This window comes from Denticeps clupeoides, unplaced genomic scaffold (genome assembly GCF_900700375.1).
Source record: "Denticeps clupeoides unplaced genomic scaffold, fDenClu1.1, whole genome shotgun sequence".
NCBI lineage: Eukaryota > Metazoa > Chordata > Actinopteri > Clupeiformes > Denticipitidae > Denticeps > Denticeps clupeoides.
The window spans coordinates 1-22,886 of NW_021629999.1; the positions used below are offsets into that span (position 1 = coordinate 1).

At 41.1% G+C, this 22,886-nt stretch overlaps 32 non-coding genes and 18 pseudogenes across 32 annotated transcripts; all 50 read left to right on the plus strand.

Moving 5' to 3' along the window:
- The first annotated feature begins 220 nt into the window (after window positions 1-220).
- Window positions 221-339, plus strand: LOC114779780 (5S ribosomal RNA). The gene has a single exon (XR_003746904.1). It is a non-coding gene; the product is annotated as a 5S ribosomal RNA (ribosomal RNA).
- Window positions 340-484: 145 nt separating this feature from the next.
- On the plus strand, window positions 485-603 carry LOC114779850 (5S ribosomal RNA). The gene has a single exon (XR_003746945.1). It is a non-coding gene; the product is annotated as a 5S ribosomal RNA (ribosomal RNA).
- A 144-nt stretch (window positions 604-747) lies between these two features.
- Window positions 748-865, plus strand: LOC114779783 (5S ribosomal RNA). The gene has a single exon (XR_003746907.1). It is a non-coding gene; the product is annotated as a 5S ribosomal RNA (ribosomal RNA).
- Window positions 866-1,008: 143 nt separating this feature from the next.
- Window positions 1,009-1,127, plus strand: LOC114779812 (uncharacterized; annotated as a pseudogene).
- Window positions 1,128-1,271: 144 nt separating this feature from the next.
- Window positions 1,272-1,391, plus strand: LOC114779781 (5S ribosomal RNA). The gene has a single exon (XR_003746905.1). It is a non-coding gene; the product is annotated as a 5S ribosomal RNA (ribosomal RNA).
- Window positions 1,392-1,645: 254 nt separating this feature from the next.
- Window positions 1,646-1,766, plus strand: LOC114779806 (uncharacterized; annotated as a pseudogene).
- A 145-nt stretch (window positions 1,767-1,911) lies between these two features.
- Window positions 1,912-2,029, plus strand: LOC114779807 (uncharacterized; annotated as a pseudogene).
- Window positions 2,030-2,174: 145 nt separating this feature from the next.
- Window positions 2,175-2,293, plus strand: LOC114779801 (uncharacterized; annotated as a pseudogene).
- A 144-nt stretch (window positions 2,294-2,437) lies between these two features.
- On the plus strand, window positions 2,438-2,556 carry LOC114779841 (5S ribosomal RNA). Its single transcript, XR_003746937.1, has one exon. It is a non-coding gene; the product is annotated as a 5S ribosomal RNA (ribosomal RNA).
- A 255-nt stretch (window positions 2,557-2,811) lies between these two features.
- On the plus strand, window positions 2,812-2,930 carry LOC114779862 (5S ribosomal RNA). The gene has a single exon (XR_003746957.1). It is a non-coding gene; the product is annotated as a 5S ribosomal RNA (ribosomal RNA).
- A 144-nt stretch (window positions 2,931-3,074) lies between these two features.
- On the plus strand, window positions 3,075-3,193 carry LOC114779856 (5S ribosomal RNA). The gene has a single exon (XR_003746951.1). It is a non-coding gene; the product is annotated as a 5S ribosomal RNA (ribosomal RNA).
- A 143-nt stretch (window positions 3,194-3,336) lies between these two features.
- On the plus strand, window positions 3,337-3,455 carry LOC114779802 (uncharacterized; annotated as a pseudogene).
- A 144-nt stretch (window positions 3,456-3,599) lies between these two features.
- Window positions 3,600-3,718, plus strand: LOC114779842 (5S ribosomal RNA). Its single transcript, XR_003746938.1, has one exon. It is a non-coding gene; the product is annotated as a 5S ribosomal RNA (ribosomal RNA).
- A 255-nt stretch (window positions 3,719-3,973) lies between these two features.
- On the plus strand, window positions 3,974-4,092 carry LOC114779863 (5S ribosomal RNA). Its single transcript, XR_003746958.1, has one exon. It is a non-coding gene; the product is annotated as a 5S ribosomal RNA (ribosomal RNA).
- Window positions 4,093-4,235: 143 nt separating this feature from the next.
- Window positions 4,236-4,354, plus strand: LOC114779857 (5S ribosomal RNA). The gene has a single exon (XR_003746952.1). It is a non-coding gene; the product is annotated as a 5S ribosomal RNA (ribosomal RNA).
- Window positions 4,355-4,498: 144 nt separating this feature from the next.
- LOC114779843 (5S ribosomal RNA) lies at window positions 4,499-4,617 on the plus strand. The gene has a single exon (XR_003746939.1). It is a non-coding gene; the product is annotated as a 5S ribosomal RNA (ribosomal RNA).
- Window positions 4,618-4,760: 143 nt separating this feature from the next.
- Window positions 4,761-4,878, plus strand: LOC114779861 (5S ribosomal RNA). Its single transcript, XR_003746956.1, has one exon. It is a non-coding gene; the product is annotated as a 5S ribosomal RNA (ribosomal RNA).
- Window positions 4,879-5,021: 143 nt separating this feature from the next.
- Window positions 5,022-5,140, plus strand: LOC114779824 (5S ribosomal RNA). The gene has a single exon (XR_003746921.1). It is a non-coding gene; the product is annotated as a 5S ribosomal RNA (ribosomal RNA).
- A 143-nt stretch (window positions 5,141-5,283) lies between these two features.
- LOC114779851 (5S ribosomal RNA) lies at window positions 5,284-5,402 on the plus strand. Its single transcript, XR_003746946.1, has one exon. It is a non-coding gene; the product is annotated as a 5S ribosomal RNA (ribosomal RNA).
- A 143-nt stretch (window positions 5,403-5,545) lies between these two features.
- Window positions 5,546-5,664, plus strand: LOC114779836 (5S ribosomal RNA). The gene has a single exon (XR_003746932.1). It is a non-coding gene; the product is annotated as a 5S ribosomal RNA (ribosomal RNA).
- Window positions 5,665-5,808: 144 nt separating this feature from the next.
- Window positions 5,809-5,927, plus strand: LOC114779796 (uncharacterized; annotated as a pseudogene).
- Window positions 5,928-6,070: 143 nt separating this feature from the next.
- Window positions 6,071-6,189, plus strand: LOC114779854 (5S ribosomal RNA). Its single transcript, XR_003746949.1, has one exon. It is a non-coding gene; the product is annotated as a 5S ribosomal RNA (ribosomal RNA).
- A 142-nt stretch (window positions 6,190-6,331) lies between these two features.
- LOC114779853 (5S ribosomal RNA) lies at window positions 6,332-6,450 on the plus strand. The gene has a single exon (XR_003746948.1). It is a non-coding gene; the product is annotated as a 5S ribosomal RNA (ribosomal RNA).
- Window positions 6,451-15,560: 9,110 nt separating this feature from the next.
- LOC114779846 (5S ribosomal RNA) lies at window positions 15,561-15,679 on the plus strand. Its single transcript, XR_003746942.1, has one exon. It is a non-coding gene; the product is annotated as a 5S ribosomal RNA (ribosomal RNA).
- A 144-nt stretch (window positions 15,680-15,823) lies between these two features.
- On the plus strand, window positions 15,824-15,942 carry LOC114779847 (5S ribosomal RNA). The gene has a single exon (XR_003746943.1). It is a non-coding gene; the product is annotated as a 5S ribosomal RNA (ribosomal RNA).
- A 143-nt stretch (window positions 15,943-16,085) lies between these two features.
- Window positions 16,086-16,204, plus strand: LOC114779859 (5S ribosomal RNA). The gene has a single exon (XR_003746954.1). It is a non-coding gene; the product is annotated as a 5S ribosomal RNA (ribosomal RNA).
- Window positions 16,205-16,348: 144 nt separating this feature from the next.
- LOC114779844 (5S ribosomal RNA) lies at window positions 16,349-16,467 on the plus strand. The gene has a single exon (XR_003746940.1). It is a non-coding gene; the product is annotated as a 5S ribosomal RNA (ribosomal RNA).
- A 142-nt stretch (window positions 16,468-16,609) lies between these two features.
- Window positions 16,610-16,727, plus strand: LOC114779803 (uncharacterized; annotated as a pseudogene).
- A 137-nt stretch (window positions 16,728-16,864) lies between these two features.
- On the plus strand, window positions 16,865-16,983 carry LOC114779848 (5S ribosomal RNA). Its single transcript, XR_003746944.1, has one exon. It is a non-coding gene; the product is annotated as a 5S ribosomal RNA (ribosomal RNA).
- A 144-nt stretch (window positions 16,984-17,127) lies between these two features.
- Window positions 17,128-17,246, plus strand: LOC114779791 (uncharacterized; annotated as a pseudogene).
- Window positions 17,247-17,390: 144 nt separating this feature from the next.
- LOC114779814 (uncharacterized) lies at window positions 17,391-17,510 on the plus strand (annotated as a pseudogene).
- A 143-nt stretch (window positions 17,511-17,653) lies between these two features.
- Window positions 17,654-17,772, plus strand: LOC114779845 (5S ribosomal RNA). Its single transcript, XR_003746941.1, has one exon. It is a non-coding gene; the product is annotated as a 5S ribosomal RNA (ribosomal RNA).
- Window positions 17,773-17,915: 143 nt separating this feature from the next.
- Window positions 17,916-18,031, plus strand: LOC114779813 (uncharacterized; annotated as a pseudogene).
- A 147-nt stretch (window positions 18,032-18,178) lies between these two features.
- On the plus strand, window positions 18,179-18,294 carry LOC114779805 (uncharacterized; annotated as a pseudogene).
- A 145-nt stretch (window positions 18,295-18,439) lies between these two features.
- On the plus strand, window positions 18,440-18,559 carry LOC114779810 (uncharacterized; annotated as a pseudogene).
- A 142-nt stretch (window positions 18,560-18,701) lies between these two features.
- On the plus strand, window positions 18,702-18,820 carry LOC114779799 (uncharacterized; annotated as a pseudogene).
- Window positions 18,821-18,964: 144 nt separating this feature from the next.
- On the plus strand, window positions 18,965-19,083 carry LOC114779792 (uncharacterized; annotated as a pseudogene).
- Window positions 19,084-19,228: 145 nt separating this feature from the next.
- On the plus strand, window positions 19,229-19,345 carry LOC114779804 (uncharacterized; annotated as a pseudogene).
- A 143-nt stretch (window positions 19,346-19,488) lies between these two features.
- LOC114779786 (5S ribosomal RNA) lies at window positions 19,489-19,607 on the plus strand. The gene has a single exon (XR_003746910.1). It is a non-coding gene; the product is annotated as a 5S ribosomal RNA (ribosomal RNA).
- A 144-nt stretch (window positions 19,608-19,751) lies between these two features.
- On the plus strand, window positions 19,752-19,870 carry LOC114779798 (5S ribosomal RNA). Its single transcript, XR_003746912.1, has one exon. It is a non-coding gene; the product is annotated as a 5S ribosomal RNA (ribosomal RNA).
- Window positions 19,871-20,015: 145 nt separating this feature from the next.
- On the plus strand, window positions 20,016-20,134 carry LOC114779784 (5S ribosomal RNA). The gene has a single exon (XR_003746908.1). It is a non-coding gene; the product is annotated as a 5S ribosomal RNA (ribosomal RNA).
- A 140-nt stretch (window positions 20,135-20,274) lies between these two features.
- On the plus strand, window positions 20,275-20,393 carry LOC114779795 (uncharacterized; annotated as a pseudogene).
- A 141-nt stretch (window positions 20,394-20,534) lies between these two features.
- Window positions 20,535-20,653, plus strand: LOC114779785 (5S ribosomal RNA). Its single transcript, XR_003746909.1, has one exon. It is a non-coding gene; the product is annotated as a 5S ribosomal RNA (ribosomal RNA).
- Window positions 20,654-20,797: 144 nt separating this feature from the next.
- On the plus strand, window positions 20,798-20,916 carry LOC114779782 (5S ribosomal RNA). Its single transcript, XR_003746906.1, has one exon. It is a non-coding gene; the product is annotated as a 5S ribosomal RNA (ribosomal RNA).
- Window positions 20,917-21,060: 144 nt separating this feature from the next.
- On the plus strand, window positions 21,061-21,179 carry LOC114779852 (5S ribosomal RNA). The gene has a single exon (XR_003746947.1). It is a non-coding gene; the product is annotated as a 5S ribosomal RNA (ribosomal RNA).
- Window positions 21,180-21,324: 145 nt separating this feature from the next.
- LOC114779816 (uncharacterized) lies at window positions 21,325-21,444 on the plus strand (annotated as a pseudogene).
- A 146-nt stretch (window positions 21,445-21,590) lies between these two features.
- Window positions 21,591-21,709, plus strand: LOC114779809 (5S ribosomal RNA). The gene has a single exon (XR_003746913.1). It is a non-coding gene; the product is annotated as a 5S ribosomal RNA (ribosomal RNA).
- Window positions 21,710-21,853: 144 nt separating this feature from the next.
- Window positions 21,854-21,972, plus strand: LOC114779817 (5S ribosomal RNA). The gene has a single exon (XR_003746914.1). It is a non-coding gene; the product is annotated as a 5S ribosomal RNA (ribosomal RNA).
- Window positions 21,973-22,117: 145 nt separating this feature from the next.
- LOC114779818 (5S ribosomal RNA) lies at window positions 22,118-22,236 on the plus strand. Its single transcript, XR_003746915.1, has one exon. It is a non-coding gene; the product is annotated as a 5S ribosomal RNA (ribosomal RNA).
- Window positions 22,237-22,380: 144 nt separating this feature from the next.
- LOC114779800 (uncharacterized) lies at window positions 22,381-22,496 on the plus strand (annotated as a pseudogene).
- Window positions 22,497-22,886: the final 390 nt, after the last annotated feature.

Genomic DNA, 22,886 nt, shown 5'->3' on the forward strand with positions numbered 1-22,886 from the left:
TCGGAAGTTAAGAAGGCTTGGGCCTGGTTAGTACTTGGATGGGAGACCTCTTGGGAATACCAGGTGCTGTAAGCTTTAACTGTTGAAAAACTTTTTAAAATGAAGTTTTTTTGCATCGCTTTGTTATTTTTATCTAAAGTAAGTTAAGAGGTATTTTCACCTCTGTGATATGTTTTTCAAACCTAGGTTGTTTAAAGTCCAAGATTTTCAAGCAGAGATTGCTTACGGCCATACCAGCCCAAGAACGCCCGATCTCGTCTGATCTCGGAAGCTAAGAAGGCTTGGGCCTGGTTAGTACTTGGATGGGAGACCTCCTGGGAATACCAGGTGCTGTAAGCTTTAACTGTTTGAAAAATTTTTAAAATGAAGTTTTTTTGCATCGCTTTGTTAGTTTTTATGTAAAGTAAGTTAAGAAGGTTTTTTACTCTGTGATATGTTTTTCAAGCCTAGGTTGTTTAAAGTCCAAGATTTTCAAGCAGATATTGCTTACGGCCATACCAGCCCAAGAACGCCCGGTCTCGTCTGATCTCGGAAGCTAAGAAGGCTTGGGCCTGGTTAGTACTTGGATGGTAGACCTCCTGGGAATACCAGGTGCTGTAAGCTTTAACTGTTGAAAAACTTTTTAAAATGAAGTTTTTTTGCATCGCTTTGTTAGTTTTTATCTAAAGTAGTTAAGAGGTATTTTCACTTTGTGATATGTTTTTCAAGCCTAGGTTGTTTAAAGTCCAAGATTTTCATGCAGAGATTGCTACGGCCATACCAGCCCAAGAACGCCCGGTCTCGTCTGATCTCGGAAGCTAAGAAGGCTTGGGCCTGGTTAGTACTTGGATGGGAGACCTCCTGGGAATACCAGGTGCTGTAAGCTTTAACTGTTGAAAAACTTTTTAAAATGAATTTTTTTGCATCGCTTTGTTAGTTTTTATGTAAAGTAAGTTAAGAGGTATTTTCACTCTGTGATATGTTTTCAAGCCTAGGTTGTTTAAAGTCCAAGATTTTCAAGCAGAGATTCCTTACGGCCATACCAGCCCAAGAACGCCCAGTCTCGTCTGATCTCGGAAGCTAAGAAGGCTTGGGCCTGGTTAGTGCTTGGATGGTAGACCTCCTGGGAATACCAGGTGCTCTAAGCTTTAACTGTTGAAAAACTTTTTAAAATGAAGTTTTTTTGCATCGCTTTGTTAGTTTTTATGTAAAGTAAGTTAAGAAGTTTTTTCACTCTGTGATATGTTTTCAAGCCTAGGTTGTTTAAAGTGCAAGATTTTCATGCAGAGATTGCTTACGGCCATACCAGCCCAAGAACGCCCGGTCTCGTCTGATCTCGGAAGCTAAGAAGGCCTGGGCCTGGTTAGTACTTGGATGGGGAGACCTCCTGGGAATACCAGGTGCTGTAAGCTTTAACTGTTAAAAAACTTTTTAAAATGAAGTTTTTTTGCATCGCTTTGTTAGTTTTATGTAAAGTAAGTTAAGAGGTATTTTCACTCTGTGATATGTTTCAAGCCTAGGGTGTTTAAAGTCCAAGATTTTCAAGCAGAGATTGCTTACGGCCATACCAGCCGCAAGAACGCCCGGTCTCGTCTGAGGTGTTTTCACTCTGTGATATGTTTTCACGTCTAGGGTGTTTAAAGTCCAAGATTTTCAAGCAGAGATTGGTTACGGCCCATAGCAGCCCAAGAAACGCCCGGTCTCGTCTGATCTCGGAAGCTAAGAAGGCTTGGGCCTGGTTAGTACTTGGATGGTAGACCTCCTGGGAATACCAGGTGCTGTAAGCTTTAACTGTTGAAAAACTTTTTAAAATTGAAGTTTTTTTGCATCGCTTTGTTAGTTTTTATCTAAGTAGTTAAGAGGTATTTTCACTCTGTGATATGTTTTCAAGCCTAGGTTGTTTAAAGTCCAAGATTTTTTTAAGCAGAGATTGCTTACGGCCATACCAGCCCAAGAACGCCCGGTCTCGTCTGATCTCGAAAGCTAAGAAGTCTTGGGCCTGGTTAGTAATGGATGGGAGACCTCCTGGGAATACCAGGTGCTGTATGCTTTAACTGTTGAAAAATTTTTTTAAAATAAAGTTTTTTTGCATCGCTTTGTTAGTTTTTATCTAAAGTAAGTTAAGAGGTATTTTCACTCTGTGATATGTTTTCAAGCCTAGGTTGTTTAAAGTCCAAGATTTTCAAGCAGAGATTGCTTACGGCCATACCAGCCCAAGAACGCCCAGTCTCGTCTGATCTCGGAAGCTAAGAAGGCTTGGGCCTGGTTAGTGCTTGGATGGTAGACCTCCTGGGAATACCAGGTGCTCTAAGCTTTAACTGTTGAAAAACTTTTTAAAATGAAGTTTTTTTGCATCGCTTTGTTAGTTTTTATGTAAAGTAAGTTAAGAGGTTTTTTCACTCTGTGATATGTTTTCAAGCCTAGGTTGTTTAAAGTGCAAGATTTTCATGCAGAGATTGCTTACGGCCATACCAGCCCAAGAACGCCCGGTCTCGTCTGATCTCGGAAGCTAAGAAGGCCTGGGCCTGGTTAGTACTTGGATGGGAGACCTCCTGGGAATACCAGGTGCTGTAAGCTTTAACTGTTAAAAAACTTTTTAAAATGAAGTTTTTTTGCATCGCTTTGTTAGTTTTTATGTAAAGTAAGTTAAGAGGTATTTTCACTCTGTGATATGTTTTCAAGCCTAGGTTGTTTAAAGTCCAAGATTTTCAAGCAGAGATTGCTTACGGCCATACCAGCCCAAGAACGCCCGGTCTCGTCTGAGGTGTTTTCACTCTGTGATATGTTTTCAAGTCTAGGTTGTTTAAAGTCCAAGATTTTCAAGCAGAGATTGGTTACGGCCATACCAGCCCAAGAACGCCCGGTCTCGTCTGATCTCGGAAGCTAAGAAGGCTTGGGCCTGGTTAGTACTTGGATGGTAGACCTCCTGGGAATACCAGGTGCTGTAAGCTTTAACTGTTGAAAAACTTTTTAAAATGAAGTTTTTTTGCATCGCTTTGTTAGTTTTTATCTAAAGTAAGTTAAGAGGTATTTTTACTCTGTGATATGTTTTCAAGCCTAGGTTGTTTAAAGTCCAAGATTTTCAAGCAGAGATTTCTTACGGCCATACCAGCCCAAGAACGCCCGGTCTCGTCTGATCTCGGAAGCTAAGAAGGCTTGGGCCTGGTTAGTACTTGGATGGGAGACCTCCTGGGAATACCAGGTGCTGTATGCTTTAACTGTTGAAAATTTTTTAAAATAAAGTTTTTTTGCATCGCTTTGTTAGTTTTTATCTAAAGTAAGTTAAGAGGTATTTTCACTCTGTGATATGTTTTCAAGCCTAGGTTGTTTAAAGTCCAAGATTTTCAAGCAGAGATTGCTTACGGCCATACCAGCCCAAGAACGCCCAGTCTCGTCTGATCTCGGAAGCTAAGAAGGCTTGGGCCTGGTTAGTGCTTGGATGGTAGACCTCCTGGGAATACCAGGTGCTCTAAGCTTTAACTGTTGAAAAACTTTTTAAAATGAAGTTTTTTGCATCGCTTTGTTAGTTTTTTATGTAAAGTAAGTTAAGAGGTTTTTTCACTCTGTGATATGTTTTCAAGCCTAGGTTGTTTAAAGTCCAAGATTTTCATGCAGAGATTGCTTACGGCCATACCAGCCCAAGAACGCCCGGTCTCGTCTGATCTCGGAAGCTAAGAAGGCCTGGGCCTGGTTAGTACTTGGATGGGAGACCTCCTGGGAATACCAGGTGCTGTAAGCTTTAACTGTTAAAAAACTTTTTAAAATGAAGTTTTTTTGCATCGCTTTGTTAGTTTTTATGTAAAGTAAGTTAAGAGGTATTTTCACTCTGTGATATGTTTTCAAGCCTAGGTTGTTTAAAGTCCAAGATTTTCAAGCAGAGATTGCTTACGGCCATACCAGCCCAAGAACGCCCGGTCTCGTCTGAGGTGTTTTCACTCTGTGATATGTTTTCAAGCCTAGGTTGTTTAAAGTCCAAGATTTTCAAGCAGAGATTGGTTACGGCCATACCAGCCCAAGAACGCCCGGTCTCGTCTGATCTCGGAAGCTAAGAAGGCTTGGGCCTGGTTAGTACTTGGATGGTAGACCTCCTGGGAATACCAGGTGCTGTAAGCTTAACTGTTGAAAAACTTTTTAAAATGAAGTTTTTTTGCATCCCTTTGTTAGTTTTTATCTAAAGTAAGTTAAGAGGTATTTTTACTCTGTGATATGTTTTCAAGCCTAGGTTGTTTAAAGTCCAAGATTTTCAAGCAGAGATTTCTTACGGCCATACCAGCCCAAGAACGCCCGGTCTCGTCTGATCTCGGAAGCTAAGAAGGCTTGGGCCTGGTTAGTACTTGGATGGGAGACCTCCTGGGAATACCAGGTGCTGTATGCTTTAACTGTTGAAAATTTTTTTAAAATAAAGTTTTTTTGCATCGCTTTGTTAGTTTTTATGTAAAGTAAGTTAAGAGGTTTTTTCACTCTGTGATATGTTTTCAAGCCTAGGTTGTTTAAAGTGCAAGATTTTCATGCAGAGATTGCTTACGGCCATACCAGCCCAAGAACGCCCGGTCTCGTCTGATCTCGGAAGCTAAGAAGGCCTGGGCCTGGTTAGTACTTGGATGGGAGACCTCCTGGGAATACCAGGTGCTGTAAGCTTTAACTGTTAAAAAACTTTTAAAATGAAGTTTTTTTGCATCGCTTTGTTAGTTTTTATGTAAAGTAAGTTAAAAGGTATTTTCACTCTGTGATATGTTTTCAAGCCTAGGTTGTTTAAAGTCCAAGATTTTCAAGCAGAGATTGCTTACGGCCATACCAGCCAAGAACGCCCGGTCTCGTCTGATCTCGGAAGTTAAGAAGGCTTGGGCCTGGTTAGTACTTGGATGGGAGACCTCTTGTGAATACCAGGTGCTGTAAGCTTTAACTGTTGAAAAACTTTTTAAAATGAAGTTTTTTTGCATCGTTTTGTTATTTTTATCTAAAGTAAGTTAAGAGGTATTTTCACTCTGTGATATGTTTTCAAACCTAGGTTGTTTAAAGTCCAAGATTTTCAAGCAGAGATTGCTTACGGCCATACCAGCCCAAGAACGCCCGATCTCGTCTGATCTCGGAAGCTAAGAAGGCTTGGGCCTGGTTAGTACTTGGATGGGAGACCTCCTGGGAATACCAGGTGCTGTAAGCTTTAACTGTTGAAAAATTTTTAAAATGAAGTTTTTTTGCATCGCTTTGTTAGTTTTTATGTAAAGTAAGTTAAGAAGTTTTTTTACTCTGTGATATGTTTTCAAGCCTAGGTTGTTTAAAGTCCAAGATTTTCAAGCAGATATTGCTTACGGCCATACCAGCCCAAGAACGCCCGGTCTCGTCTGATCTCGGAAGCTAAGAAGGCTTGGGCCTGGTTAGTACTTGGATGGTAGACCTCCTGGGAATACCAGGTGCTGTAAGCTTTAACTGTTGAAAAACTTTTTAAAATGAAGTTTTTTTGCATCGCTTTGTTAGTTTTTATCTAAAGTAAGTTAAGAGGTATTTTCACTTGTGATATGTTTTCAAGCCTAGGTTGTTTAAAGTCCAAGATTTTCATGCAGAGATTGCTTACGGCCATACCAGCCCAAGAACGCCCGGTCTCGTCTGATCTCGGAAGCTAAGAAGGCTTGGGCCTGGTTAGTACTTGGATGGGAGACCTCCTGGGAATACCAGGTGCTGTAAGCTTTAACTGTTGAAAAACTTTTTAAAATGAATTTTTTTTGCATCGCTTTGTTAGTTTTTATGTAAAGTAAGTTAAGAGGTATTTTCACTCTGTGATATGTTTTCAAGCCTAGGTTGTTTAAAGTCCAAGATTTTCAAGCAGAGATTGCTTACGGCCATACCAGCCCAAGAACGCCCGGTCTCGTCTGATCTCGGAATCTAAGAAGGCTTGGCCCTGGTTAGTACTTGGATGGGAGACCTCCTGGCAATACCAGGTGCTGTAAGCTTTAACTGTTGAAAAACTTTTTAAAATGAAGTTTTTTTGCATCGCTTTGTTAGTTTTATCTAAAGTAAGTCAAGAGGTGTTTTCACTCTGTGATATGTTTTCAAGCCTAGGTTGTTTAAAGTCTAAGATTATCAAGCAGAGATTGCTTACGGCCATACCAGCCCAAGAACGCCCGGTCTCGTCTGATCTCGGAAGCTAAGAAGGCTTGGGCCTGGTTAGTACTTGGATAGGAGACCTCCTGGGAATACCAGGTGCTGTAAGCTTTAACTGTTAAAAACTTTTTTAAATGAAGTTTTTTGCATCGCTTTGTTAGTTTTTATCTAAACTAAGTTAAGAGGTATTTTCACTCTGTGATATGTTTTCAAGCCTAGGTTGTTTAAAATCCAAGATTTTCAAGCAAAGATTGCTTACGGCCATACCAGCCCAAGAACGCCCGGTCTCGTCTGATCTCGGAAGCTAAGAAGGCTTGGGCCTGGATAGTACTTGGATGGGAGACCTCCTGGGAATACCAGGTGCTGTATGCTTTAACTGTTGAAAAACTTTTTAAAATGAAGTTTTTTTGCATCGCTTTGTTAGTTTTTATGTAAAGTAAGTTAAGAGGTGTTGGAAAATGTATATAAGTTATCATGCTATTAACCTTTACTACCTTTTTGACATATATATCCCACATGTATTAAACTCTATTAATCCTTTTGACATATATATATATCTCGCATGCATTAAACTATATTAATCTTTTTAATATGCGCACTACATTGAATCATAAGTCTCTTCAGAAACTGGTGGGCTAAAGGCTGTTTGCAGAACAGAATGACCGCGACTTGATAAGAGGAGGCCTGCAGCCGCGGAGAAGCAAGAAAAACAAGAAGACCTTGGCGATGGAGCGTCTACCAAAGAGACAACCCTACATGCAAATTATAAGCTTATTTGGTGTGATCCTGTGATGAATGTACCGCCCTATTATTGAATAAAAAGAGAGGAAGCGGAAGAGACGACAGAGCTTTTTGGAGGCTGCTGTATTGGTCGTCTCTGATCGCTCTCCTTGCAAGTAAAAGAACTCAACTTCTTCGTGTCATTCTTCTCTGGTTTATAAGTGTTGGAACGGCGTACAACTCTAACATTTTATTGGTCCTTCGAGCCGGATTCCAAGACACCAAAGGACTCTAGCGGACGGGACGGATACCAGGAAATCCTTGGCCAAGGCTGACTCCTTAGTAGGGGTCAGAGACAGACCCCTTTGGGGACTGGGAGGCCGACCCGTCGGTTGGGATCTGGAGGTTGACGGAATCTTACGAGTGAGAGAAGGCACGGGGGTAAGTTGACTTCTGTTTAAAATAAATGGAATGAATGGTAACAAGAGGTTACAAGAGGTAACAAGAGTAACAAGAGGTTACTTAAAGGAAACAAACCCTGGGTATTCTAGACTCTGGCAGGTAACAAAGACAGTTAAATTCCGTGGGGGGGCGGACCCCTCCCGTAAAGGGTTAAAATCCGCGGGGAGGACGGACTCCTCTGTCAGTGAAAAGGAACGTTCAATAGTAAAATAAGTGATTTAAAACTCATACAGGTGTATGAGAGTGCGCGCGGGTGTGAGTGTGTGGATGAGTGGGGGTGAAAGTCACTAGACGGACACTCCATACAAAACCTCACAGGGAAGGAAACAGCGACCCCTCGTGGACGCAGAGGCAAGGTATTTCCACCCCAAATGATTTGAGGTAGAAGTGAAATACACCACGAGAGGAATTTTGATACGCTGTCCTGTGAACAAATACCAGTGTTTTAGGATACCCCAGGTACAACACTCTGGCCCAAATTTAGGTCAAAATGGGTAAGGGATCCAGTAAACCAGAACTGAAAGAAGAACTAAAATGTAAAGACTGGAAGTATGTAGAGCAGATTAACAAAGCCTACGTCGAGCCGTTAAATAAACGGATAACAAAATACGAGTTTGATGGAGTAAAAAGAGTAAAAAGCCTAATTGAGTTACAGGGAGTCATAAAACATACATGTAAAAATAAGGAGAAGCAAATGAAGCGAGAAGGGGTTGAGGCTTTAATACAGTGGATAAAGATAGCAGGAAAGAGAGAAGAAGGGGAGAGGAAGATAAGACAGGCTAGAGAGAATGCAGCACGTGAGGAGGAAAGGGAGAGAGAGGATCAGGCAGTTAAAGTGATGGAAGTGGAGAAAAACTATTCTGTTTCTCCGCAAAGAAGACCATGAAGAAACTGGAAGTAGGGGAAGTCAGAGGGAAGGGGTGCGTAGGGCTGACGAGGAAGGAGTAGGGGAGGAGGGGGAAATAGGGGCCGCTGGTGCAGCCACCAGCGCTTCCCTCTGTGCCTGCAGCTCCTCCCCTGTATCTGGATATGGGATATGGCATATCCACGCCATGCACATAGACAAACTGATAAGAACTAAAAGGAAAAGACAAACCTATAAAAAAAATGACACCTTTTGGGAAAAACACTATGCGGGATACAGACACATTTTACCATGGAGGCGGAGGCAGAGGGAGACAGGGAGGACGCAGGGGAAGAAGAAGAGGGGGTGTCCAAGGACGAGGGTGGAACACACAGGGCCAATGGAGAGCAGGCTGCTGGTCCTGTGGGAAGGCTGGGCACATAACCAGAGACTGTCTAGCAGGGCCGGGAGATAACACGGCATGACTGGAGGAGAAGAATTAGTAGGGAGTAGTAGGGAGATCAGCAAATGGGGGTACAACAATAGTCACTGCTTCTAAACCAGTTTGGGTGAGAGACCCCAAAGGAACATCATGTAAAACGTGTCCATCCTTTTTATCCCAGAATGCCCTGTTAATTTGCTGGGAAGAGACGGCTTACTTAAATTAGGTTTGGCACTCGTCTCCACTCCGTAACAGGTGTGGAGCTCATGCCCTCTGACGAACTACATGTCACCATGTGGTATAAAAACTCTCCTTGACCTGATCCAATATACGAAAAGAAATTGTCACGACTCACGCCAACAACCATAGTCATTCTTTATGTTTACTCGGACGGGCAAGGTAACGTGGTGGCGGGGGTCGCTTTACCTAGCAATGCTCCGGGTTGGTATCCACCGCACATCTCACTGTATAAAAACAGAGAGAGGAGTTGGAAGTCGTTGGGCACCATAGTTCAAGAAGGTGACAGCGCAACGGATTTGGGCAGACATGTGGGACAAATTAGAGCATAATTTGGAAATGGCTGTATTGGACAATACAGACCAAGACTGGAGTACATCCAGAAACCAGTGACATTTTCTGCTCACTGAAGAAGATGAATCAGAACTAGCACAAACCCCCCTGTCCATATGTACAAATCCCTCAATCATTGTGGTCACAAGGACCGTCTGATGTTGGACTGATAAAAGGAATTTTGCCGATACAAGTCAGACCCAAAACAGAATTTCGGCCTTGCATAAGACAATATCCGCTTAATCCTGACACACTAGAAGGCACACCAGTGATACGTGACTTACAGCAAGCAGGGGTTATTATAGAGAGAGATTATTCCCCCTGCAATACACCTATATTCCCGGTGAAAAAGCAAGCTCCCTCGGTGGGATGGAGAAAGGTGCAGGATCTGCAGGCAGTAAATGCTGCAGTAGTACAGCGAGCTCCGTGTGTGCCTGACCCACACACATTACTAAATTCCAAATTCTAAAGACCAGATGCGCAAATATTTACTGTGGTCGACATTAGTAATGCCTTTTTCTCCATTCCCATAGACCCAGACAGCCAATTTTGGTTCGCTTTTACATTTAAGGGGAAACGATACACCTATACTAGACTTCCCCAGGGCTATTGCGAAAGCCCTACTATATATTCCCAAGCCATGCATGCCAGCATGTCCAAATTTCAACCACCGGGGGGAAGTCAGATTCTACTTTACGTTGATGATATATTAGTGGCTTCTCTGAGTCTAGATGCATGTAAAAACGACACTGTGGCCCTCTTAAATCACCTAGCTAAAGAGGGGCACAAAGTTAGTAAAAACTAATTGCAATTGTGGAATCCACAAGTCAAATACCTGGGTCACCACCTCAGTGCAGGCGGCAGAACTATTCTAGAAGAACGGAAAACAGCGGTCCTACAGGCGCCAAAACCAATTAATAAAAAACAAATGATGTCATTCTTAGGATTAGCTAAATATTGTAGAAGTTGGGTACCAAATTACGCTGAGATTACTTCCCCACTCACGGCTTTAATTTAAACTGAAGACCTGAAAATGACATCACCGCTAAATTGGACGTCAGAAGCAGAAAAAGCTTTTTGTGATATTAAACAGGCGCTGACCTCCAATTTAGCTCTAGCCTTGCCAAATTATAGTAAACCGTTTATACAAATGGTGGACTGCAAAGACAAATATATGACTTCTGTCCTAGGCAGACAACCTGAGGCCGATAGCTTATTTTTCATCCAAATTAGATAATGTAGCCCGCGCATTGCCACACTGTGTGAGGGCGGTGATAGCGGCGTCGATGGCAGTAGAAGCAAGTGCCGGAATAGTTTTATTCCACCCATTGACCCTTAAGGTCCCACATGCAGTGGCTGCTTTACTACTGCAAACCAATATGATCTTTTTATCACCTGCAAGGCACCTCTCCTGCATGGCCACGTTGCTGTCACAGCCACATTTCACTATCGAACGATGCACCACATTTAACCCAGCCACATTGTTAACTTTACCCGATGACGGAGAATAACACGAACACACAGCTAAATCTAGATTAGATTTAAGTGACCAACCTTGCCTCAGGGTGAGGTAATATTCATCGATGGCTCTTCAAAGAAAAATTATTTGGGAAAAACGTAAACGGGCTACGCCATGGTGACAGCAGTGATTAAAGCTGACAACTTACCATCGACTTTTTCAGCGCAAGCAGCCAAAATAATTGCTCTAACTGAGGTTTGTAAATTAATGAAAGGGAAAGATGTTACTATATATACTGATAGCCAATATACATTTGCTCAGTACTAGCGGAATAAGGGAATGGTTACATCTACAGGAAAATACAAGTGCAGGACAGGAGTTCTGATGAGTGTGTGTGTGTGTGTGTGTGTGGGTATGTGCGTCTACACGCATTGGCAGACCTTATCTCTCTGGTATGTGTGTGTGTGTGTGTGTGTGTGTGTGTGGGGCCTATCTCTCTCTCTCTCTCGTTTTGTTTTGGAACTCTTAGCAATAGATTTTACCGTCTGGGCATCAGCACAGCGATTTACAACGGGTCTCCACCTTATTCAGATTTAAAGGGAATATGGGAAATATTTTGAATTTACATTTTGTGTATCTTGTTTGTTTGTTTTCTTTTCTTTCTGAGAGTTTTAAAATTAAGTTTGTGAAAAGTATACATTACATCTAAACTGTGCAATTTTAAATGAATATTGTACTGTTGTATGTACACTTTGGGTTCTTTTTTCTGGGTTTTGTGTTGTTTTATTTTATTTAAGAAGGGAGATTTCCCAACGGCTGCACTGTTTGCCTCTGTTACTGTGTCTTTGAATAAGGTCCATCACACCTACACTGACCTACACTGACACTCACGCTGAATACGAAGACATAACACAGCTGATCCCACCCATCCAATGCAAACCTTCTTCAGCCTGCTGCCATCAGGGAGGAGACTGCGGAGTCTCCAGGCCAGGACCAGCAGACTGAAGGACAGCTTCACCCATCAGGCGGTCAGGAAACTCAACTCCCTCCCGGCTCTGCCCCCACTCCCCTCACTCCCCTCTTCTGCTCCACAAACTTTCTGAACTCTAAATCACACAAACTGACCATGCACCAGTCACTCTGTGCAGCTCTGGTCTGCCATCTACCTCACTTTCACTTCGTCACTTTAAACTAAAAACTCTGTTGCACTATTGGTTTTTGCACTCTCCTGATGTTGCACTCTCCACCATTATTTGTACATGGTGTTTTTAAAATTGTATATTGTGCCTTTCTTTTTAAATTGTATTTATACTCTGTATTCGTTACTGTTACTGTTTTTGTATTTAATGTTATTCTTATGGGTCAGAGAGTAACGTAATTTCAATTCTCTGCATGTCCTGTACATGTGGCAGAATTGACAATAAAGTTGACTTGACTTGACTTGATACGCATCCCTCTGACAAGTGATTCTAGTGCAGCCATGTAAAAAAGAACAGTGGAAAAAAAAAAAAAAAAAGGCTTCACATTTATATTGTACTGTGGATTTTATTTCATTTCATTGTGTTGCCCCAGCCAATGACCGATATGATGCTGTATTGTTTTTTATTTAAATGGTAGCATTGGGATGACTACATTATTCTGGTTATAACTTGAGCTGTGCACTTTTTGTTTCCTTGAACCCAGACCGAGAGCATTTAGAGAATAATTATTATTATTGTTATTCACAGCAATAGGGTTATTGTCTCAGTTTTGGTTTGGATTTCAGTTGCATTTTTGCTGTTACATTTCCGTTATATTTCTGGGTCACATTATTAGTGGAAGATGACAAGGACCTGTCATCCAAACTCCTCACATCCATTACTGTAAAACAGTTGTTGTTATTTATTGCCTTTTGTTCCTACCATTGAGTATTTCTTCCAAGGTTCAGCAAGCCTTTAACTGCCCTCACTCATTATAAATCGATGTCTTCTCAGGTGCTGTGGAACCCTGATGCAGAGCAGGCCCTCTTAGCTTTAAACAGACTCCCCACCCACATTAGGCCTCCCAAAATTGTGACCGTATCACCTCTGTTCTCCTTCACTATGTCCTGTAGCTGATTTTTCATGCATTCTTTTTTTATTTATTTTTGGGAGGTGCAAATTTTTGTGTAAAGACGAATCGGGTGCGTAACGGATGTTGGATGTTACTGCTGTAGTAGTCTTGGATTTTCAGCATGACTGAGGATGTGTTTCTACGCGGGTTTTTGATGCAATTTGGATGTTACCTTATCGACAACTGTTAATTTCATTTTCAAAAAAAAAAAAAAGACAATCTACATATGTACATATCTACATACAGATGGGCTGCGATTTTGGGCCATGGGAAAACACATGTCTCAACAGGGGGGTTGGTGGGACTGGTACAGCTACATATGGCTTTAGCCTATATATAAAAAAAAAAAAAACATAATTGATACATGCTTGATGTGGTAAAAACAACAATTGGCTTCTTTAAGTGGAGCAAGCAGCTAATGTCACTCAACAAGATTGCGTGCTTTGTATGGGGCCATGACCATTATTACAGGTAAAACCAGCAGTTATAACTCAACCAGATTGTCGTTGCAGAAGTTGGGATCAAGTTTGGGATCAGGTTGTTTGATCGATTGCCCACAAACACCACTGGGTTGTGTGTCTTAGTAACCCTTTTATTACCAGTGTCCATATATCCAACAACAATAAGTAACCTATTATTCAAAATAGACAGCCTGGTGCCTGCAGACTGGCACCAGACGAAGCGGTCAACCCCGCCCTGGGAGAAGCTAACAGATCCAACTTACATAGATGCAATTGGGGTTCCCAGGGGGGGGTGCCTGACGAATATAAAATAGCAAATCAAATAGCAGCGGGATTAGAATCAACCTTGTGTTGGTGGTGTACGATTAATAAGAACGTAGACAGGATCAACTACATCCATTACAATGTTCAGAAATTAGGAAATTGGACACAAGTCGGTTTTGAGGCCGTGCATGGGCAATTATCCGCCACTTCCCTAATGGCTTTTCAGAACAGAATAGCGCTTGATATGCTCTTGGCTGAGAAAAATGGGGTTTTGCGCCGTGTTTGGAGAGCAATGCTGCTCGTTCATACCAAACAACACAGCTGCAGGAGGCAGTCTGACATTGGCCATTGACGGCCTGCGCACCCTCAACCGGAAGATGAAGGAGCATTCAGGGGTGGAAACTACGATGTGGGATTCCTGGATGAATGTATTCGGGAAATACAAAGCCCTAGTTCAATCTGTTTTAACATCAATGGCTGTATTTGCAGCAATTCTGACCTTGTGTGGATGTTGTTGTATTCCTTGTCTGCGCAGTCTTGTGAACCGTCTCATCACTACGGCCTTATCACCCAGGGAGGTTGATCCCACACAGTTATACCCGCTCTTGGAAAATAAAATCCACGATGAGGGCTTTGAGATGTCCATGGAGCCCAGTGACTTACAGTTGAGCCAACTGTTCCGAGAATCTATCTTCGAGATTTGAAGCAACATCCCATTGAGTGTAAATGTATTGCTTGGTTTATGAACTAATAGTCAAAAATCCTACCGGAAGAGGTTATTAGGGAAGTACTATAGAAAAAAAAAAAAAAAAAAAAAAAGTTCAATACATGATAAACAGGGGGGAAATATTGGGGGACATATGCTTGACTCATTATGTTTTAAATGTATTTTTTTGTTGTTTTAATTCTGAATTTCCTGAATTTATCAGGCTTTTTTGTTGTTTTAATTCTGTATTTCCTGAATTTATCAGGCTTTTTGTTGTTTTAATTCTGAACTTCCTGTATTTATCAGGCAAGGTGCTGTTTGGATAAGGCTGGAAACGACGTTCGGAAATATGGTGACTTATGGTGATAGGATGGTAGAATATGGATCTCTCAGCAGACTTGAATCTGCTGATTCAAAGAAAAAAAAAAAAAAAAAAAGGAGCAGCGTTTTGAATCGGCAGGGTAGCATTTATTCTGTCCTCTCCTGAACAGCGACACCACGTTTTTGTTCTCTTGAATGCTTGGTTGGTTGCATTGTGGTTTCGATTCGGTGCGTCATGTGGCCTGTTCTCAGCACCGTACTACAGTCCCTATGTGGTCCAGAACGGCATTATCACTCTGTGTGATACTCACAATGTTTTCCTATTATTTTTGTTATTCTATACTCACGATTTTTTCTATTATTATTATTATTGTTGTTATTATTAAGAGAAAAAAAAAAAAAAAAAAAAAAAAAAAAAAAGATATATGTATATATATCACTATACTCACGATTTTTTCTATTATTATTATTATTGTTGTTATTATTAAGAAAAAAAAAAAAAAAAAAAAAGGATTAGAAAAAGGTTTGATACATGATATACAGGGGGGAAATGTTGGAAAATGTATATAAGTTATCATGCTATTAACCTTTACTACCTTTTTGACATATATATCCCACATGTATTAAACTCTATTAATCCTTTTGACATATATATATATCTCGCATGCATTAAACTATATTAATCTTTTTAATATGCGCACTACATTGAATCATAAGTCTCTTCAGAAACTGGTGGGCTAAAGGCTGTTTGCAGAACAGAATGACCGCGACTTGATAAGAGGAGGCCTGTAGCCGTGGACAAGCAAGAAAAACAAGAAGACCTTGGCGATGGAGCGTCTACCAAAGAGACAACCCTACATGCAAATTATAAGCTTATTTGGTGTGATCCTGTGATGAATGTACCGCCCTATTATTGAATAAAAAGAGAGGAAGCGGAAGAGACGACAGAGCTTTTTGGAGGCTGCTGTATTGGTCGTCTCTGATCGCTCTCCTTGCAAGTAAAAGAACTCAACTTCTTCGTGTCATTCTTCACTGGTTTATAAATGTTGGAACGGCGTACAACTCTAACAAGAAGTATTTTCACTCTGTGATATGTTTTCAAGCCTAGGTTGTTTAAAGTCCAAGATTTTCAAGCAGAGATTGCTTACGGCCATACCAGCCCAAGAACGCCCGGTCTCGTCTGATCTCGGAAGCTAAGAAGGCTTGGGCCTGGTTAGTACTTGGATGGGAGACCTCCTGGGAATACCAGGTGCTGTATGCTTTAACTGTTGAAAAACTTTTTAAAATGAAGTTTTTTTGCATCGCTTTGTTAGTTTTTATCTAAAGTAAGTTAAGAGGTATTTTCACTCTATGATATGTTTTCAAGCCTAGGTTGTTTAAAGTCCAAGATTTTCAAGCAGAGATTGCTTACGGCCATACCAGCCCAAGAACGCCCGGTCTCGTCTGATCTCGGAAGCTAAGAAGGCTTGGGCCTGGTTAGTACTTGGATGGGAGACCTCCTGGGAATACCAGGTGCTGTAAGCTTTAACTTTTGAAAAACTTTTAAAATGAAGTTTTTTTGCATCGCTTTGTTAGTTTTTATCTAAAGTAAGTTAAGAGGTATTTTCACTCTGTGATATGTTTTCAAGCCTAGGTTGTTTAAAGTCCAAGATTTTCAAGCAGAGATTGCTTACGGCCATACCAGCCCAAGAACGCCCGGTCTCGTCTGATCTCGGAAGCTAAGAAGGCTTGGGCCTGGTTAGTACTTGGATGGGAGACCTCCTGGGAATACCAGGTGCTGTAAGCTTTAACTTTTGAAAAACTTTTTAAAATGAAGTTTTTTTGCATCGCTTTGTTAGTTTTTATCTAAAGTAAGTTAAGAGGTATTTTCACTCTGTGATATGTTTTCAAGCCTAGGTTGTTTAAAGTCCAAGATTTTCAAGCAGAGATTGCTTACGGCCATACCAGCCCAAGAACGCCCGGTCTCGTCTGATCTCGGAAGCTAAGAAGGCTTGGGCCTGGTTAGTACTTGAATGGGAGACCTCCTGGGAATACCAGGTGCTGTAAGCTTTAACTGTTGAAAAACTTTTTAAATGAAGTTTTTTTGCATCGCTTTGTTAGTTTTATCTAAAGTAAGTTAAGAGGTATTTTCACTCTGTGATATGTTTTCAAGCCTAGGTTGTTTAAAGTCCAAGATTTTCAAGCAGACATTGCTTACGGCCATACCAGCCCAAAATGCCCGGTCTCGTCTGATCTCGGAAGCTAAGACGGCTTGGGCCTGGTTAGTACTTGGATGGGAGACCTCCTGGGAATACCAGGTGCTTTAACTGTTGAAAAACTTTTTAAAATGAAGTTTTTTTGCATCGCTTTGTTAGTTTTTATCTAAAGTAAGTTAAGAGGTATTTTCACTCCGTGATATGTTTTCAAGCCTAGGTTGTTTAAAGTCCAAGATTTTCAAGCAGCGATTGCTTACGGCCATACCAGCCCGAGAACGCCCGGTCTCGTCTGATCTCGGAAGCTAAGAAGGCTTGGGCCTGGTTAGTACTTGGATGGTAGACCTCCTGGGAATACCAGGTGCTGTAAGCTTTAACTGTTAAAAAAATTTTTAAAATGAAGTTTTTTGGCATCGCTTTGTTAGTTTTTATCTAAAGTAAGTTAAGAGGTATTTTCACTCTGTGATATGTTTTCAAGCCTATGTTGTTTAAAGTCCAAGATTTTCAAGAAGAGATTGCTTAAGGCCATACCAGCCCAAGAACGCCTGGACTCGTCTGATCTCGGAAGCTAAGACGGCTTGGGCCTGGTTAGTACTTGGATGGGAGACCTCCTGGGAATACCAGGTGCTGTAAGCTTTAACTGTTGAAAAACTTTTTAAAATGAAGTTTTTTTGCATCGCTTTGTTAGTTTTTATGTAAAGTAAGTTAAGAGGTATTTTCACTCTGTGATATGTTTTCAAGCCTAGGTTGTTTAAAGTCCAAGATTTTCAAGCAGAGATTGCTTACGGCCCATACCAGCCCAAGAACGCCCGGTCTCGTCTGATCTCGGAAGCTAAGAAGGCTTTGCCCTGGTTAGTACTTGGATGGGAGACCTCCTGGCAATACCAGGTGCTGTAAGTTTTAACTGTTGAAAAACTTTTTAAAATTACGTTTTTTTTGCATCGCTTTGTTAGTTTTATCTAAAGTAAGTCAAGAGGTGTTTTTACTCTGTGATATGTTTTCAAGCCTAGGTTGTTTAAAGTCCAAGATTTCAAGCAGAGATTGTTTACGGCCATACCAGCCAAAGAACGCCCGGTCTCGTCTGATCTCGGAAGCTAAGAAGGCTTGGGCCTGGTTAGTACTTGGATGGGGGACCTCCTGGGAATACCAGGTGCTGTAAGCTTTAACTGTTGAAAACTTTTTTAAAATGAAGTTTTTTGCATCGCTTTGTTAGGTTTATCTAAAGTTAAGTTAAGAGGTATTTTTCACTCTTATATATGTTTTCAACCTAGGTTGTTTAAAGTCCAAGATTTTCAAGCAGAGATTGCTTACGGCAATACAGCCAAGAACGCCCGGTCACGTCTGATCTCGGAAGCTAAGAAGGCTTGGGCCTGGTTAGTACTTGATGGGAGACCTCCTGGGAATACCAGGTGCTGTAAGCTTTAACTGTTGAAAAAACTTTTTAAAATGCAGTTTTTTTGCATCGCTTTGTTAGTTTTTATCTAAAGTAAGTTAAGAGGTATTTTTTCACTCTGTGATATGTTTTCAAGCCTAGGTTGTTTAAAGTCCAAGATTTTCAAGCAGAGATTGCTTACGGCCATACCAGCCCAAAAACGCCCGGTCTCGTCTGATCTCGGAAGCTAAGAAGGCTTGGGCCTGGTTAGTACTTGGATGGGAGACCTCCTGGAATACCAGGTGCTTAGCTTTAACTGTTGAAAAACTTTTTAAAAATTAAGTTTTTTTGCATCGCTTTGTTAGTTTTTATCTAAAGTAAGTTAAGAGGTATTTTCACTCTGTGATATGTTTTCAAGCCTAGGTTGTTTAAAGTCCAAGATTTTCAAGCAGAGATTGCTTACGGCATACCAGCCCAAGAACGCCCCGGTCTCGTCTGATCTCGGAAGCTAAGAAGGCTTGGGCCTGGTTAGTACTTGGATGGTAGACCTCCTGGGGAATACCAGGTGCTGTAAGCTTTAACTGTTGAAAAACTTTTTAAAATGAAGTTTTTTTGCATCGCTTTGTTAGTTTTATCTAAAGTAAGTTAAGAGGTATTTCACTCTGTGATATGTTTTCAAGCCTAGGTTGTTTAAAGTCCAAGATTTTCAAGCAGAGATTGCTTACGGCCATTCCAGCCCAAGAACGCCCGGTCTCGTCTGATCTCGGAAACTATGAAGGCTTGGGCCTGGTTATTACTTGGATGGGGGACCTCCTGGGAATACCAGGTGCTGTAAGCTTTAACTGTTGAAAAACTTTTTAAAATTAAGTTTTTTTGCATCGCTTTGTTAGTTTTTATCTAAAGTAAGTTAAGAGGTATTTTCACTCTGTGATATGTTTTAGAATTTAGGTTGTTTAAAGTCCAAGATTTTCAAGCAGAGATTGCTTACGGCCTTACCAGCCCAAGAACGCCCGGTCTCGTCTGATCTCGGAAGCAAAGAAGGCTTGGGCCTGGTTAGTACTTGGATGGGAGACCTCCTGGGAATACCAGATACTGTAAGCTTTAACTGTTGAAGAACTTTTTAAAATGAAGTTTTTTTGCATCGCTTTGTTAGTTTTTATGTAAAGTAAGTTAAGAGGTATTTTCACTCTGTGATATGTTTTCAAGCCTAGGGTTGTTTAAAGTCCAAGATTTTCAAGCAGAGATTGCTATGGCCATACCAGCCCAAGAACGCCCGGTCTCTTCTGATCTCGGAAGCTAAGAAGGCTTGGGCCTGGTTAGTACTTGGATGGAGACCTCCTGGGAATACCAGGTGCTGTAAGCTTTAACTGTTGAAAACTTTTTAAAATGAAGTTTTTTTGCATCGCTTTGTTAGTTTTTATCTAAAGTAAGTCAAGAGGTGTTTTCACTCTGTGATATGTTTTCAAACCTAGGTTGTTTAAAGTCCAAGATTTTCAAGCAGAGATTGCTTACGGCCATACCAGCCCAAGAACGCCCGGTCTCGTCTGATCTCGGAAGCTAAGAAGGCTTGGGCCTGGTTAGTACTTGGATGGGAGACCTCCTGGGAATACCAGGTGCTGTAAGCTTTAACTGTTGAAAAACTTTTTAAAATGAAGTTTTTTTGCATCGCTTTGTTAGTTTTTATCTAAAGTAAGTTAAGAGGTATTTTCACTCTGTGATATGTTTTCAAGCCTAGGTTGTTTAAAGTCCAAGATTTTCAAGCAGAGATTGCTTACGGCCATACCAGCCCAAGAACGCCCGGTCTCGTCTGATCTCGGAAGCTAAGAAGGCTTGGGCCTGGTTAGTACTTGGATGGGAGACCTCCTGGGAATACCAGGTGCTGTAAGCTTTAACTGTTGAAAAACTTTTTAAAATGAAGTTTTTTTGCATCGCTTTGTTAGTTTTTTATCTAAAGTAAGTTAAGAGGTATTTTCACTCTGTGATATGTTTTCAAGCCTAGGTTGTTTAAAGTCCAAGATTTTCAAGCAGAAGTTGCTTACGGCCATACCAGCCCAAGAACGGCCAGTCTCGTCTGATCTCGGAAGCTAAGTAGGCTTGGGCCTGGTTAGTACTTGGAAGGGAGACCTCCTGGGAATACCAGGTGCTGTAAGCTTTAACTGTTGAAAACTTTTTAAAATGAAGTTTTTGCATCGCTTGTTAGTTTTTATGTAAAGTAAGTTAAGAGGTATTTTCACTCTGTGATATGTTTTCAAGCCTAGGTTGTTTAAAGTCCAAGATTTTCAAGCAGAGATTGCTTACGGCCATACCAGCCCAAGAACGCCCGGTCTCGTCTGATCTCGGAAGCTAAGAAGGCTTGGCCTGGTTAGTACCTTGGATGGGAGACCTCCTGGGAATACCAGGTGCTGTAAGCTTTAACTGTTGAAAAACTTTTTAAAATGAAGTTTTTTGCATCCGCTTTGTTAGTTTTATGTAAAGTAAGTTAAGAGGTATTTCACTCTGTGATATGTTTCAAGCCTAGGTTGTTTAAAGTCCAAGATTTTCAAGCAGAGATTGCTTACGGCCATACCAGCCCAAGAACGTCCGGTCTTGTCTGATCTCGGAAGCTAAGAAGGCTTGGGCCTGGTTAGTACTTGGATGGGAGACCTCCTGGGAATACCAGGTGCTGTATGCTTTAACTGTTGAAAACTTTTTAAAATGAAGTTTTTTTGCATCGCTTTATTTAGTTTTTATCTAAAGTAAGTTAAGAAGTATTTTCACTCTGTGATATGTTTTCAAGCCTAGGTTGTTTAAAGTCTAAGATTTTCAAGCATAGATTGCTTACGGCCATACCAGCCCAAGAACGCCCGTTCTCGTCTGATCTCAGAAGCTAAGAAGGCTTGGGCCTGGTTAGTACTTGGATGGGAGACCTCCTGGGAATACCAGGTGCTGTATGCTTTAACTGTTGAAAAACTTTTTAAAATGAAGTTTTTTTGCATCGCTTTGTTAGTTTTTATCTAAAGTAAGTAAGAGGTATTTTCACTCTGTGATATGTTTTCAAGCCTAGGTTGATTTAAAGTCCAAGATTTTCAAGCAGAGATTGCTTACGGCCATACCAGCCCAAGAACGCCCGGTCTCGTCTGATCTCGGAAGCTAAGAAGGCTTGGGCCTGGTTAGTACTTGGATGGTAGACCTCCTGGGAATACCAGGTGCTGTAAGCTTTAACTGTTGAAAAACTTTTTAAAATGAAGTTTTTTTTGCATCGCTTTGTTAGTTTTTATCTAAAGTAAGTTAAGAGGTATTTTCACTCTGTGATATGTTTTCAAGCCTAGGTTGTTTAAAGTCCAAGATTTTCAAGCAGAGATTGCTTACGGCCATTCCAGCCCAAGAACGCCCGGTCTCGTTTGATCTCGGAAGCTAATGAAGGCTTGGGCCTGGTTAGTTACTGGATGGGGAGACCGCCTGGGAATACCAGTGCTGTAAGCTTTTAACTGTTTGAAACACTTTTTAAAATGAAGTTTTTTTGCATCGCTTTGTTAGTTTTTATCTAAAGTAAGTTAAGAGGTATTTTCACTCTGTGATATGTTTTCAAGCCTAGGTTGTTTAAAGTCCAAGATTTTCAAGCAGAGATTGCTTACGGCCATACCAGCCCAAGAACGCCCGGTCTCGTCTGATCTCGGAAGCTAAGAAGGCTTGGGCCTGGTTAGTACTTGGATGGGAGACCTCCTGGGAATACCAGGTGCTGTAAGCTTTAACTGTTGAAAAACTTTTTAAAATGAAGTTTTTTTGCATCGCTTTGTTAGTTTTTATCTAAAGTAAGTTAAGAGGTATTTTCACTCTGTGATATGTTTTCAAGCCTAGGTTGTTTAAAGTCCAAGATTTTCAAGCAGAGATTGCTTACGGCCATACCAGCCCAAGAACGCCCGGTCTCGTCTGATCTCGGAAGCTAAGAAGGCTTGGGCCTGGTTAGTACTTGGATGGGAGACCTCCTGGGAATACCAGGTGCTGTAAGCTTTAACTGTTGAAAAACTTTTTAAAATGAAGTTTTTTTGCATCGCTTTGTTAGTTTTTTATCTAAAGTAAGTTAAGAGGTATTTTCACTCTGTGATATGTTTTCAAGCCTAGGTTGTTTAAAGTCCAAGATTTTCAAGCAGAGATTGCTTACGGCCATACCAGCCCAAGAACGCCCGGTCTCGTCTGATCTCGGAAGCTAAGAAGGCTTGGGCCTGGTTAGTACTTGGATGGGAGACCTCCTGGGAATACCAGGTGCTGTAAGCTTTAACTGTTGAAAAACTTTTTAAAATGAAGTTTTTTTGCATCGCTTTGTTAGTTTTTATCTAAAGTAAGTTAAGAGGTATTTTCACTCTGTGATATGTTTTCAAGCCTAGGTTGTTTAAAGTCCAAGATTTTCAAGCAGAGATTGCTTACGGCCATACCAGCCCAAGAACGCCCGGTCTCGTCTGATCTCGGAAGCTAAGAAGGCTTGGGCCTGGTTAGTACTTGGATGGGAGACCTCTGGGAATACAGGTGCGTAAGCTTTAAACTTTTGAAAAACTTTTTAAATGAAGTTTTTTGCATCGCTTGTTAGTTTTTATCTAAAGTAAGTTAAGAGGTATTTTCACTCTTTGATATGTTTTCAAGCCTAGGTTGTTTAAAGTCCAAGATTTTCAAGCAGAAGTTGCTTACGGCCCATACCAAGCCCAAGAACGGCCAGGTCTCGTTCTGATCTCGGAAAGCTACGTAGGCTTGGGCCTGGTTATGTACTGGAAGGGAACCTCCTGGGAATACCAGGTGCTGTAAGCTTTAACTGCTTGAAAAACTTTTTAAAATGAAGTTTTTTTTGCATCGCTTTGTTAGTTTTTATGTAAAGTAAGTTAAGAGGTATTTTCACTCTGTGATATGTTTTCAAGCCTAGGTTGTTTAAAGTC